Genomic DNA, 13,592 nt, shown 5'->3' on the forward strand with positions numbered 1-13,592 from the left:
GACCGTCAGTATGGGTTGTATGTGTCTGCCCTGCTGCCCCCTGGAGTCCGCTTTCGTCGCCTGCTTCGACAATTGGATTTTGCCCTCCCTACCACCTTCAGAGAGGGTGAGAGCCCGACACGACCTTGGCTCCAGGCTCCGGTTCATGTTTATCTCGACCTCAGCTCGGTCCCGAAGGAGGGTACTCCGGCTGCAGTGTATTGCTCACGGTTTGTCGAACTTCGTGCGCGACTTGCCAGTCACACCTTTATTTACACTGATGGCTCCAAAACTGACGATGGTGTCGGCTGTGCCTTTGTCGTCGGGGACGTCACCTTTAAATACCGGCTCCTCGACCAGTGTTCCAGCTTTACGGCCGAGCATTTTGCTCTCCATCAGGCCGTTCAGTATGCCCGCCGCCACCGCCATTCATCGTATGTACTCTGCTCTGATTCACTCAGTGCTCTTCAGAGCCTTGGAGCTCCATATCCGGTCCATCCCTTGGTGCAACGGATCCAGCAGTCCCTCCATTCTTTCGCTGAGGGTGGCTCTCCTGTCAGCTTTCCGTGGGTTCCCGGCCATGTAGGAGTGCCTGGGAATGAGGCTGCTGATGCTGCAGCCAAGGCTGCAGTCCTCCTGCCTCGGCCAGCCTCCCATTGTGTCCCGTCATCTGACGTTAGTGGGGTTGTTTGTAAGAGGCTTTTGTCCTTGTGGTGGGATACTTGGTCCTCACTTCAAAGAAACAAGCTCCGGGCAGTAAAACCGTTCCCAACTGCTTGGACAACCTCCTCCCGACCATCTCGGCGAGAAGAGGTCCTTCTGACCAGGTTGCGGATTGGGCATTGCCGGTTTAGCCACCGCTACCTGCTCTCCGGTGACCCAGCCCCGCAGTGCCCTTGTGGTCATGCATTAACAGTGCGCCATGTTTTATTGTCGTGTCCCCGTTTTAGTCAATCTCGTGTTGTCCTGTCTCTGCCATCTACTTTACAGGATATTTTAGCGGATGACGCTCGAGCAGCTGCTCGTGTTCTTCGTTTCATTACTTTGACTGGATTGTCCAAAGACATCTAACTCTTTCACTTATTTTATCTGCATCTTTGTAAGAACTTTCTGGTGTCTTCCCCCCCCCCCCCCCCTTGAGTTTTACTAGATTCTATGTGCTCTAACAATTGTGACTGGGCGCTAATGACCTCAGTAGTTGAGCACCGTTAAACCCCAAACAAAAAAAAAAAAAAAGTTAATGGCTATTTTGACGAGTTACAGTTCTCATTATAAAAAGGGTAGTATCGAGCTTATTGAACATCCCTGGGAAAAGTTTGTAGAGATGAAAGGAGATTATTTTGAAAAAATTTTTTCCAAAATTTTTGTGTTTTCTTTGAGTCGGGTACTAATGGGACCACTCTCGTACACCATACATTACTTTTCAGTGTGTTGATTAATTTCGTAACCTCCTTAGGGATTGTATTTTTGAAAATGTCTGTTGGTTGTGTTTGCAGTATCTGTCGAGGTAACTCTAATGCCTCTCTATTTGGCTGTTTACTAGTGGCCGCAATGTTTGCTGGCATTGTGAAGAAATTATCACCTCTCAATCAGGAACAGGAAATTTACGCTAGAGGAATATATTCGCCTGTGAATCGTGCATGTCGTGTAAGCATTTTTTACCGATTTGTATGACGTTATTTGAAGTTTGTGCAGGGAGAGTGAAAGTCACATAAAGGCAGAGACAGGCCACAACTGTTACCGGTATTTAGATAGCAAACTGCAGGCAAGTTCGCCGCGCAGTCTTCTCTAGAAACTCCACCAAGCAACTGGAATGTTACGACCACCTAGCTGCTGTAGGAGCCAGTATCAGCAATCAAGTAGGACTTCAGTCCCTTATACTTCGCGCAATCCAAGCTGACACTCGTCACCGTGGCTGACGGAAGTGGCCGTAAATGGGAAATGCCTTCACAGCAGCTTTGTTTGCACGAATAGTCTCTGCTTCTGTTAGATTTTATCTTCATCTGCTTTATAGGAAAACAAGTTTAAAAAGTGCTGCTAGAATATGTGTAATGTCTTGAAGTTTTTTCATCTAGAGCGTCTGCTTTGTAAGTCTGTTCCCAATGTTCTTTCCGTGAGTCTTATCTAATATTGAGACTGAGTCATCGATTATGACTTTTTTAAACAATATTATCATTTATATTATAAACCTAACTGGACTGTAGGTTTGTTTATATTCACTATCAGTTAATTACCTTCTGTCGATTTTGTATCTAAATTACAGAAAGTACCGGGTGATCAAAAAGTCAGTATAAATTTGAAAGCTTAATAAACCACGGAATAATGTAGATAGAGAGGTAAAAATTGACACACATGCATGGAATGACATGGGGTTTTATTAGAACAAAAAACACACCCCATTTTGCTAGACACGTGAAAGATCTCTTGCGTGCATCGTTTGGTGGTAATCGTGTGCTCAGCCGCCACTTTCGTCATGCTTGGCCTCCCAGGTCCCCAGACCTCAGTCCGTGCGATTATTGGCTTTGGGGTTACCTGAAGACGCAAGTGTATCGTGATTAACCGACATATCTAGGGATGCTGAAAGACAACATCCGACGCCAATGCCTCACCATAACTCCGGACATGCTTCACAGTGCTGTTCACAACATTATTCTTCGACTACAGCTATTGTTGAGGAATGATGGTGGACATATTGAGCATTTGCTGTAAAGAACATCATCTTTGCTTTGTCTTACTTTGTTATGCTAATTACTGCTATTCTGATCAGATGAAGGGCCATCTGTCGGACATTTTTTGAACGTTTGTATTGTTTTGGTTGTAATAAAACCCCATGTCATTCCAACCATGTCAATTTGTACCTCTCTATCTACATTATTCCGTGATTTATTCAGTTTTCAAATTTATACTGACTTTTTGATCACCCGGTAGCTCATATAACAAGTTAACAACGGCTGTTGCACCACGACCTGCAGTCGTTGTTGGAAACTTTACTGTGGTAAATATACTATCTGGTCAGATGTATCTGGGCACGTTAATACGGGGGGCGTCCACCCTCCGCCTTATGACAGCTTGAACTCTGCTGGGGACACTGAACGAGATGTCTGAAGTGTGTGGAGGAATGACAATCCATTCTTGATCAAGAGCAGAAACAAGAGAAGGTAGTGTTGTAGGATGCTAGGGTTTGGTGCGATGTCGACGTTCTAATTCGTCCGAAAGTTCTCAGCTGGGTTCAGGTATGATATTGTCCACAAACCATTTCCACACAAATGTTGCTTTATTATAGCACTGTCATGCTGATACAATCAATCATTGTCTCCAAGCTGTTCCCTTACTGTACGTAGTAAACTATGTTGCAAAATGTGTTCGTATCCCTCCTCGTTTCGCGTTTTCTCATGCGTAACAAGGAGATCACACATATATGAAACGCGGCCCCTGTACTTCGCTGTTGGCGCTTTACGTAATGGCAGGTAACATTCTCCAGGCATTTGCGAAACGAAAACTCTTCCATTGAACGGTCACAGGGTATAATGATTCATCACTCGTTTCCAGCCACCCACTGTCCAGTGCGACGCTCATTACGCCCCCTCGGGCGTCGCTTAGCACTGACTGCAGAAATGTGTGGCCTATGAGGAGCTGCTCGACCACTGCATCCCATTCTTTTTAACTTCCTACGCCCAATCATTGTGCTAGCTCGGCTGCTTGTAACATTTTGAGTCTCGCGAGTTATTCCTTCCGCTGATTTCATGCAATTTTTTCGACTACCCTCCACAATGTGGACGCTCCCTCTCCATCAGTCCATGAGTCTGCCTGGTATTGGTTTAGTTATAACTGTTTCTTCGCGAATCCACTTCAATCACATCACTAACATTTGACTTGGACAGCTTTAGAAGGGCTGAAATGCCCCTTCTGGATTTTTTACTCAGGTGACATCCAACGATTAGACCACTTTCGAAGTCATTGAGCTTTCCTGACCAACCGATCCTACTGTTACTGCTTGTCTACTAACAACACAATTCTCCCTGCCTCCTTTCCTACTGGTGGCTCTGTCTCCCTTGACATCTAGGTGTCAATTCCGTACTAATAGGTGTATCTGGATACTTTCGATTAGATAGTGGACATCAGTTACTGTCTTACAGACAAAGCAGCATTTCAATCCCCACAAACTATTAGACTCCACCTAAAATTCTATCAACCTTTAATATCATCTCTAAAGGCTCAATGACATCCAAGATATTCGCTGCTGCTGGCCTCGTGAGGAAAGCTGACCATGGCTGCAACTTCCTGGTGAAGGCACGACACAGCAGAGACAGCGTCGGGCTTGGCGAGAGGCGGGCAGCATCTATGTGGGACTGTGGTGGCAGAAGAGCCATCCATTTGTATGCTGAGACGCTAGAGGATATTCGGAAGAGAGAAGTGAAAGCAGTAGTGGCAATGATGAAGCTAGCACGGTGTCACATGGAACCCAGTCATGAGAAGGACACAAAGCTCTGCCAAACCCTCATGAGGAAGCTGGCCTCGGCTGCATTTTCTTGAAGGTGTGAAGCAGAGGAGACAGCATCGATCTCAGTCAGGGAGGGCAGCATCCGAGCAAGTCACACCGCCCAGACCAGTTGTTGTGATTACAGATGACTTCACTGGGAATTATGACTTGTTTCTCGTGGTCACGTTTTGTGGCCTGCGGTTGTAGGAACACACAAAACGATTAATGATTCTGATGTAGTGCATAGTAAAAGATACCTCTGGTGTGATAGAAATATGATGAAGTCAGTCCTTCGTGACACAGATTATGACGGTCACCTTATGCACAAGTTAACAATACAAGTTCCAAAGGAGGAGACAAGTTCTGGGACACTGAGACCGAGGGAGGCCAGCATTGGAGGAGTTAACAGCTTCGAGAGTGATGGCTGGTGATCTGGTATGGCATACTTGGAGTGGCTGTAGCGGAATAGTGGTACAGTGTACATCCAGAAGTAAGGCTTAGCTGGACGGAGCAGAGGAGCTCGGAGAGATGGAACTGCCGAGTGCATCTGGCGAGAGCTCTGTCGGACGGCGAGTGGCACGGCCAGCAATAACCCGGAGTGTGACTGTAGGCTGACTACTAGTGGTTGAGTGAAGCCTTAAATATCTGTCTGGCAGAAAGATGTCTGCAGAATGCTCAGTGAACACATAACCTGGAAATGAAAAATATTGCCTACGATTGCAGTGCCAGTGTGCGATGGTGAGACCCGTGCCCTGGTGGCGCCAGCTTGAGGTTAGCTTGTTAACAGATGTGCTTACGTTCGTTGTCTGTAATGTTGGCAGATGTGTGATGTACTTTCATTGCTTGGCATGTGTGCTGTCTCCATTGGAGAAGCACCTGCAGCACTGGAGCAAGAGTACCTGCTGGTCAGTGGTGTTGCCCCAAAAGGCTATATGACTGACGAATTGCTGGACACAACACTAGAGTATTGGTCACATGTCCCTCTTTCCTAGCATTAGCGCATTTCCCACAATTATTCAGGGCAATAAAATGTGACAGTCTTTGGAGTAACGTTAGCAGCATTTTTTGAAGTAGCTCAGTGGTAAGACACTGGACTTGTATTCAGAAGAAGGGGAGGTTAAATCCCCACCCAGCCATTCAGATTTAGGTTTTCTGTGTTTTCCCAAAAAAGCACAAGGTGAATGGTCATGTGGTTCCCCAGTCTGAGACTGTAATGTTAAAACCTTATCTTTCTTTTTTCTTAGCACTGTTAGTGATGACATTCTCAAGTGAATAACTGAAGATGTAGTTCATATTGTTGCCTGCAACCCCTATAAGAAAAAGGTTGCATGATCTCCTTTACCTAGATTCTTCTCCAAAAAAAGATTTTGTGGCCCCTATATGGGACTTAAAAATAATTACCCTGGCTATAATTACCCAGAGAGTTTGTGTTACTTCTGACATTACTCTCTTGCAGCTACTGCCTGGCACTTAGATCATCTGTGTCCTCAACATTATCTCATATCTTACTCTGAATTGGAAGAGCAGTTGGGGATTGTAGACTAATGCTATCAGAATTGGAAAATCTATTGGAAGGCTTCAGTGGCAGCCGAGACAGAGATGATCATCTTACTAGATCCATGGAATAAAACTAATATAGCCCTAGAAGATATACATAAATGTTTGATTTCACTGCCACAATTGCCAGTATGCCTTTTTTTTATAATGAGTCAATGGTGATGCCTTTCACCAGAAATCAATATAACTACCAATTGTGAAAAGTTCTGTTGTTCTTCTGAACTTCCGCAATATGTTAGATGCAAACCAATACAAGCTTCTGACATAACTTCAGGGTATTTCACCATCAGCAAAGAGTCATCTAGCTTAACATTTAATTCATTATATGAAAAACCAGTCCCTCAAAATTTGCTATATGTTTTACCCTATAGTTATCAGATACCATCTGCAAACCAAACAGTTCTGTTTGAACAGTATGTCCGGCTTGTTTTGTCTGTTGCTCATAGCAGTATGAACTCTACATTTCCCTTGCAGGAATAAGTGCAATCAAGTGCTTTTACATTAGATTCAAAACATATAATTATCACCATGATCTGCTTTGTCATACAGTTCAGTTTTGGCTTTGTCGAAGTACATTTGTCTACATTTGTACTCCCATATGAACTTTGGTGCCATGTTAACTGAGTATTTAGTTTTCAGCATCGTATAGCATATCAGTATCATGTGAGGTTACATAATACTTCTTTCAGGTTGGTTCCTATGTGTGCCCTCATGAAAAGCTGAATTATAGATTGCTATGTTGTGATGTGAGCTCACTTATTGCCATGGTGTATGGAATACTTCTGCATGACATGTGAGTAGGATGTTATTAGATCTTGTGCTGGCTGTTAGCTTGGCAGATGAGATAGAACAGACAAGACATACAATATCAATGCTTTTAATTGCTACACAGAATACTATCTCTGAGGTTATTGAGACATTAGGAATTTAATGTACTATTGTCACATTTGTACCATTACTTCATCAATTTCAGGAAAACTGTTTCCATGAGTCAATTGATATGGTCAACAATGTGTTGTGATAGGGTGCCATCAAGTATCACAGATTTTTACAGTGGACAGAGAGGCAACGACACAGAAAATAACTCATTAATTCAATGATGGTGGAAGAAACCAATGAATAACTTTACCATTAAGGATCATGTTCTTGTTTTGGAGCATAAAAGTGCATGTGCTCTGATCACTGCAGATCAGAGCATAGACACTGGCATAGGTGCAAGCCATCACTTGTGGTTGCTTAAGAATGGGAGAAGGTCATTGGTGGCATGTGATACACATAGGTACACACAGATGGCAGATTAAAAGTATGGTTATAACCACATGAGCTGATCCATCATACTGCCAATGGGTCATCACTCTAGCAAGTGGTGGAGGTATTCTCACATGATGGAAGTTTATATAGATTTGCCGAGGACTCCTGATACATCTGCCATTGTCTCCAACTGTGAATAATACAGTAATCTGCTGTAGAAGCACTTGCAGTAATATATTTAACTACACCATCCTGCAGCAAGCTGTATTTTCAGACACACAATACACCACCCTAATCTTCTAAATTGTGTGAGAATAATTTGAGAAATATTCCATAGATAAGAGGGTGATTTCCTGCTTCAGAACCAGATCAAAGCTTGAGATGTGTTTGAAAATTAAATAACAATACTCTTTAGTTGTTGTTATTCACTTTATAACTAGTGTAAGTGTTGATTGAGAACAATGCCATATGTATCAAATGTATATCAGTCCATGAAATCACAATCCACCATTGTAGCAAATAATGCATAGAACTATCTGTGAATATTTCTGATCACAGCTACAAGTAAAGACAGAGACCATAAATCTGTACTGTGTGACGTGGTAGTTTGTTGTACATTTTGTAACTGTAAATTTATTTAAGATATATTGGTCAGTAGATCATATGGGAAAACAGCTGAACTTGTTAGAAACTGACAATCTTCAGGACATTCTTTTCTGTCCCAAAACAGCACTGTTGTTTATGTTGCTGGGTATAAAGGTAGCTAGGATTTTTTTATGGAACTGAAGAGATTCATTTCCAGTAGGTGTCCCTGTGTCAAATTTCCACAAATTTCTGGGTGCTTGTTTTTATGGCACTAGATTATTGCAGTCCTTGTAATATTACTTCATACTGATGCAACTTCCTTTTCCTCTGAAACTGGGAAATAAAGTAACTGAGGGTTCCAGTTTATTCTTAAATTCTCATCATATAGTTTCTACCATCTTTGAAAATTGTCATTTCTACCCTTTACATTATATGTAAACATTATACACAATACCATACACTATTTTTGCTCATTTCCATACTCTGTAGCAGTTTACTTCTTTCTGTTATTTTCAGCTGTTTATCCACAAATAGACAGTCAGTCTTCAAGGAGAGTACTGTGACAAACATTATAAAGCTATTGAATGTCATCTCCTCATGTTATATTCTAATGCCAGTTATGAAAGTTGATTTATTCTGTTCATATTGTGTGAGGTTGTCTCCTCACCATCCATTTTACATTTTTTTTTAACTTGATGTGTACACATTTACATTGTATTTTCTCCTGTTGTTCATGATTACAGAACATATCAAACTGTAGGCCTACCTATATCATTGCATTGCCTTTCATTTTCTAGTGTTTCTGTCCAGGTTTTTGGTTAATATCTGTGATGTATTTCTACATCCACATCTACATCTACACCCATACACTGCAAACCACTGTTGTACCTATTATTAAAATTTCTGTACATTCTATGCATGAATGGATGGTGGAAAGAATGGCTGTTTAAATACCTCTGTGCATCCCCTATTTAATAAAATCTTGTGCTCACGACCCCTGTGGAAGTGATATGTAGCAGTTGTGCTGTATTCCTAGATTCATAATTTAAAACTGGTTTGTGAAACTTTGTAAGTAGCCTTTCTTGAGATAGTTTGTGTCTGTTTTCAAGTGTCTTCAGTTCAGTTTCTACAGTGTCTCTATGACACACTATCTTGGGTCAAACAAACCTGTGATTATTCATGCTGCCACTCTCTGTATTCGTTCATTATCCCCTGCTAGTCCTATTGGGCACAGCTCCTACACACTTGATGAGCGATCTGTAAGCAATCTCCTTAGTAGACAGATTGCATTCCCCTAGTAGTCTATGAATGAACCAAAACCTCCCACCTGCTTTACCTATGACTGAGCCTACATGATCAACGCATTTTGTATTCTTACAAATCATTACACCCAGGTATTTGTATGACATGACCAATTCCAATTGTAACTTGTTGAGATCCTAGTCATTGGATAATATTTTGCGAAGTGAGCAGCTTTACATTTTAAAACATTTAAAGAAAGTTACCAAGCTATGCACTCCTTTGAAATCTTACCAATATTTGAATGATTATTTTTGGAGCTTTTTTCAGATAGTACTTCATTATAGGTAAATACATCATCTGAAAAAAGTCTGTTGTATTGTTAATATAGTCTGCAAGGCCATTAATATACAACATGAATAGCTAGGATTGCAAAATTGTTCCATGGCACTCACCTGAAGTTACTTCTCTCTAGATTGATGTAGAAGTTATTTCATGGCTACGTAGATCTTGTTCAATTCTTTATTATGTATGCTCACACTTTTCTTTTGTATTTAGTCTTTCAAGTTGTTAAAAATGTGTTGGCAACTTTTTGCAAAACTTCAATGATCTCTGGTTGCATTTGAGTATGTTAGTGTCTTATTTCCACCTTCCATTTTGGTCAGAGTAGTCTCCTGCTATTGCTACACATTAAACACCTACTAACAAACACTAGTATTGAGTTGCTTTCAACTTTTAAAAAAGTATCATAAGGAAAATTGGCTTTTAGGACTATTGAAAGCTTTTAACACAAATTTTGCATGTATTGATTTGCTATGGTTGATTGTGGGGACAGTTAAGTTGAATTATAAAAAAAAGAAAGGAAGCCAATTATGAAAATGCAAAGTAATTACCATTTTCATGTTGAAGTTGTTTACTCTTCAGTGGTAAGCATAAATTACTGCTTAACTGAGAATCTATTAACACTGTCAAGACAAATGCTTGAATATCAATGTTAATTTTTTTAAATCTTGGAACTAAATTTTGTACTTAAGGCACCTGATTAATGTCTAAACTTATGTTAAGTTTTAAACTGGAAGTGAGAGTAGCAATTCTATAAGAGGCTGTACATGCATGCTAGTCAATGATGTCAGATCACACACTCAGAACTAAATTCCATATTATGAACATTAATAATTTCTGTAATTATTATTATTATTATTTTTCTTTCCTGTCTCAGATGTTATGTCTGGTTAAAAATGGAAAGTGATGTGGACCTTGATCAAGCATGACTTCCTTTTAACTATACAGTATGTGTTATATTGCATTTAGGAACTTTCAGGTAATTGAACATGTATCAATAATTACATATTTCTGTAGTTGTATATATACATTTGGATGTAGCTGTATTGTATTGATGTACTGGTGGGTATTGTGTGGTATGACTCCTGTAGTTGATAGTATAATTGGTATGATGTCAACTTTATCCTGATGCCACATGTGTTTGACTTCCTCAGCCAGTTGGATGTATTTTTCAATTTTGTTCTCCTGTTTTCTTCTGTATATTTGTTGTATTGGGTATGGATATTTCGATTAGTTGTGTTAATTTCTTCTTTTTATTGGTGAGTATGATGTCAGGTTTGTTATGTGGTGTTGTTTTTATCTGTTATAATGGTTCTGTTCCAGTATAATTTGTATTCATCATTCTCCAGTACATTTTGTGGTGCATACTTCTATGTGGGAACATGTTGTTATATTAGTTTATGTTGTATGGCAAGTTGTTGATGTATTATTTTTGCTACATTGTCATGTCTTCTGGGGTATTCTGTATTTGCAAGTATTGTACATCCACTTGTGATGTGATCTACTGTTTCTGTTTGTTATTTGCAAAGTCTGCATTTATTATTATTATTATTATTATTATTATTATTATTAATATATGGAAGGTGGGAAAGATAAGTTTACTCCACAAAATGCTTCCATGGGTAAGACCCGCTCATCTCTCTCCAATTTTCAAATAATTTTCCGTTGTTTTTCTCTAAAGGTCTAATGACATGGATCATTTGATCTTAAAATTCTAAATATTTCTGATAGTTAAGAAAATCACATTGTGGAATGTGGTTAGTGCTTGGTTTTCATTTCTGTCATGTGTGAGGGTCCTATTGGCAGTGCAGTAGGCCTAATACAGTTTGCGCTTTTGGGATATTTTCCATGGAAGAATATTTTGGCAAAATAAAATTTCAAGGAAATGTATTTATTATTCGAAGATTTTGAAAATTGTTGAATGTTTTAAGAGAGTGAATTAGGTTACTTTGTAACAGTTAGAAAATATTTCACTTCTTTTCACACAGAACTAAAGACTGTACTAGATGACATACATGTAATTTAAATACAGTGTTTTGAAAGGAAAGTATTTGTGTTTGTATGTATATATATTACAAGTTCACTTATTCACTTATTGGACATAAAGCTGTATCAGCTAATGTAACATGGAAGTTTCCTTTTATGCCAGCATTTTTTGTCAGGCAAGATGCAATGGTAGCACTTTGGGTGTTTTAAAGAATGGTTTACATGACTGTCTAGCTGTGCTTCCTGTAATAATGCTAACACCTTCCTCTTGAAATCTGAAGGCCCTCTAAGCAAGTTACTGGAGTATATGCAGCCACATTTCAGATATGTATCAATATATGTACAATAAGTACTGAACCATATTAGCTCATTTGCATAGTTTTCAGGATTCTTAAAGGATATCAGTCTATACTCAGCTTGGTATAAATTTAATCAACATGTTTGCCCTTTCTAAATATTCTGTCTCCAGATATCAAGAAAATTTGTTGCCAGTCTATTTCCCATGTACTGGCTGTTTATGGTGACATTTGGTTAACGCAGAACTACTTTGTTGCTGTTTTGCTGCTGTTCATAAACAGGTGATTTTTTTGCTGACGTTTACTAAATATTGAATATATTATTTTCCTGATTTCACCAATTCTGTTGTCTCATCACCAAATGGAATTGTTTTATGCACATCAATGTCTATACAGAGGGGTCCCAAAAATGTAGACACTCTTTGATAGTCAGTATTAATGGAACAAAATGACATACCTTTACAATTCTTCCACAGGGGTAAGGTTATTTTGTGTGTCCAGACTGACCCACATTAGGAGCCAACAGCCTAGAAATGTCAATGCTACTGAACTGTTGACTGAACTATGGCTATCAGTATTGCTAGTGTGATAGCTGCACAGGACACCTTTCTCGTAGTTTCTTCAGTGTAGCTGCCTTCTATTGATAAACTTCATTTTTCAAGGTCCTCCATAGGTAGAAGTCAAGAGGTTTAAGGTCTGGAGACTGTGATGGGTACTCAATGGCTCCTCTTTGATCTATCCATCATCCAAGTAGATTTTTAACCAAGAAGGCTCGGACATCTCTTGGGTAGTGAGGCAGAGCACCATTCTGTTGTAGGTAAAATCTTTCATTTCCAAACACCTCTTGGATGTCAAATAAAATCGATGTTTGCAGCATATGAAGATGCACCTACAGAGAAGGGTGGGCCAATCAAACTGCTCGATGAGAGACCACACCACATATTCACACCCAGTAGATTAACATGTTTGTCCAAGTGATTGTGAGGAGCGCTCTACACTCAGTAATGGTGGTTTACAGTACCGTTCAGTTTGAATTATGCCTAGTCAGACCAGACAACCATCCCTGGAAACCATTCATCTTTGTGAAGCATGTCTTCAAAGCACTCGCACTACCCCAGCCTTCAATCCAGGTCATCCTGATTCATAGCATGCAGTGATCTTGTAATATGCACTTTCCACTTTCCAGCCTTTAGAATTCATTGTACATTTGACTGGATAACCCTTTTTTTGTGTGCACCCTGCTCAACAGATTTCTGAGGAGACCTAGTAAAATGTTCCAACACAGCAGCATTGGAAGCTGGAACTGTTGTTTTTGATTGGACAGACCTTTCATTATGCATGTCCTGAAGAATACCGTCAGCTTCAAATTTATCTCGAACATGATAAATTGTTGTATTTATTGGTAGCTGAGTTTCATGTACAATCTGCTGTTGCCATTGTATCTCCATGTTTTTGTACTTCCAGTACAACTTCGGTATGGCCTTGAGTTTCTAAAATGACAATCTTACATCATTCTTTTCTGCACTGTCATCTGGTGGAAAACACATGCCACGATCTGTTGAAAACACCATTGACTGCACTACTGTGGAAAATTGCAATGGTAAGTCATTTTCTTCCAAAAATACTATCATAGAGTATCTACATTTTTCTGGATCCCTCTCTATATGCTTACTATTTACTCCTGATTACTTAGAAAAGGAAAAAATGTGACAGGCCTATAAAGATGCCATAAAATTCAAACTTATTTAGGAGACTATCATGATTTACTGTGTCAAACAATTTGGTTAAGTCAGAAAATACATCTGCTGTTTGTTGTTTTTCACCAGTTTTCAAGACAGTGTGCATGCATTCATACATAGTTATGTTGATTTCTGGGT

The sequence above is a fragment of the Schistocerca nitens genome, chromosome 3, assembly GCF_023898315.1.
Source record: "Schistocerca nitens isolate TAMUIC-IGC-003100 chromosome 3, iqSchNite1.1, whole genome shotgun sequence".
Lineage (NCBI taxonomy): Eukaryota > Metazoa > Arthropoda > Insecta > Orthoptera > Acrididae > Schistocerca > Schistocerca nitens.